The following is a 2,076-nucleotide window of genomic DNA, read 5'->3' as shown; positions in this document are numbered from 1 at the left end:
TAGAGGTTGACCACAGACAGACACACAGTCCTCACAGGCACATGACAGCCACAGGGAAACAGCCTAATCAGAAGATGGAGCAGAAGTCACAGGAGGTGATGGAAGTCCCCAATCACCTGCTGTAATATCACACGGCACCCTGGGGACGGAAACACACACATAGCCTGCCCAGGCAGGTAGGTGTGTGTCTGTGTGTGTCTGTGTGTGTGTGTGTGTGTGTGTGTGTGTGTGTGTGTGTGTGTGTGTGTGTGTGTGTGTGTGTGTGTGTGTGTGTGTGTGTGTGTGTGTGTGTGTGTGTGTGTGTGTGTGTGTGTGGGGGGGGCACAGAGCCAGGACAGGAAATCACAAACGTAAAGGGGGCGAGGTAACTTTATTTCCTGTTTAGTAACAGAGATATTTTACCACTGAGAAACTCGATTTGCGAGTCGATAAAGCTTTAAGAAATGATCTTTCTTTAGTGGCCAATGCCATTCAATTCGATTCGATTTGTTCATTCAAAACCCTTTAAAGACCATTTATTACATGTTACTCCTGCTGACCGAGTTTGTGTTCGCTTTTAGGATCGAAAACAAACATTATGAGAAAGAAAGTGACAAGACTTGAGATATTGAGATATATTAAACCGATGTCTTAATGTTGAGACACGTAGGTCTGTGATCTCAGTATAGTCCACAAGGTCTTGGTCACCTGACATTACTGAGGGTACAACTGTCTGAGAAGAGCTGCAAGATCTGTGAGGAAGCCCCTATTTTTCCATTGGAAAAGCAGTAGGCTTTTATAAACATAATATCTTAACAAAAAAAAACGTTTTTAATTAAGATCTTCTACTCAATACAATGCAGCTACGTTTATTAAAATGGAATTACGTTCTACCGATCCATACAATTTTTATAAAAAGAAGATCCCCATTCACAAGGCTCCCCATTACTCGAATGCTTTTGCGCGCTGTTTCAGGTATTACGGTAGGGGGCGGAGGCAGCTAAAAACGTGGCTGGCCGGGCGTGTGTTTTGTTTGCTGCTGGTCTCTGTCTTCCAGCATCGCGCAGTACCGCTCGGAACGGCAGACGGGCTGAAGAGAGAGACAGACAACCGCTCGTTGTCACATATAACTTCGTCACCAATTAAACCCGACACCCCAAAATCTGCTCTATCTGCTCACAAACAACGGTCCCTCTCGCAATAGACAATTAAAACGCTTGCTGGATTACTTTTCCTCCGGAGGTGTTGGTTGTGTTGATGTGAAATAAGCTGGGCTTTAGAGAGTTGCGTTTCTCGGCTGTTTCCAATCCATCTCGCCTGAAGGTCAGAATAAAGAGGAGAACCGAGACAATCGGCGGAGAGGGAGCCCCACACTGGCCGCAGCGCAGAGTCCCTCCACCGGGGCCGCTGCAGGGGACGTCCAGGTAAACCCTACTGGACCGGAGGACACCATAACACCACCCACATCGGCCTCTCTGACATAGCTGAGGTAGGTCTCACTCTGCTTGGAGGATTTTGCATGCATAAAGTGGATCACACAACCATCCACATCCCGTTGTATCCTGGAAATAATCAGTTTATTCCTGGAGACACGCACAGTGTTATTTTGCTTATTAGATGTAGCGCTGCAATCTGTTTGCGGCTTGTAATCGCACCTCGGACTTATCTGTGTTAGAATGTTGTTTCTTGGAGATATGCCATTTATTCTCCAAGTTTGGATCATCTTGCCTTCAGGTCCCGTTACATTTCTGCGGGACGGGGCCACTTTTCTTCTTGGGTAGTTAAAACCAACTAGCCTATTTTCTTAAGGTTATTTATGGCAATTTCCTATCTCTTTCTTCGCTTCCCAACTAGTCTTTTGGAGAGATTAGACCATTCGATTTTTTTCTGCGATCATCAATTACTTTAATCGGGAATCGTGTTGGGCCAAGAAGAAGCGCTGTTTGCGCTCGCTTGCGTGTCTGTGCTTGTGCATGTGTGTATGTAAATATGTGTATATATGTTTGTATGTATACGTACTATGTGCATGTATTTATGTTTGTATGTATATGGATGCATGTATGCATGTTTTTCTGCGTGCACATACCATATGTGCAC

The 2,076-nt window shown here is 45.2% G+C and overlaps 1 long non-coding RNA gene across 1 annotated transcript in view; it reads left to right on the top strand.

Moving 5' to 3' along the window:
* The first annotated feature begins 1,013 nt into the window (after positions 1–1,013).
* Positions 1,014–2,076, top strand: part of LOC132472121 (uncharacterized) — a 26,913-nt gene continuing 25,850 nt past the window's right edge. The window contains exon 1 of the long non-coding RNA XR_009528997.1: positions 1,014–1,468. This is a non-coding gene — a long non-coding RNA (uncharacterized LOC132472121). The remainder of the gene's footprint in view (positions 1,469–2,076) is intronic.

Source organism: Gadus macrocephalus, chromosome 14 (assembly GCF_031168955.1).
Source record: "Gadus macrocephalus chromosome 14, ASM3116895v1".
NCBI lineage: Eukaryota > Metazoa > Chordata > Actinopteri > Gadiformes > Gadidae > Gadus > Gadus macrocephalus.
This window is presented reverse-complemented; position numbering and strand designations above follow the sequence as displayed.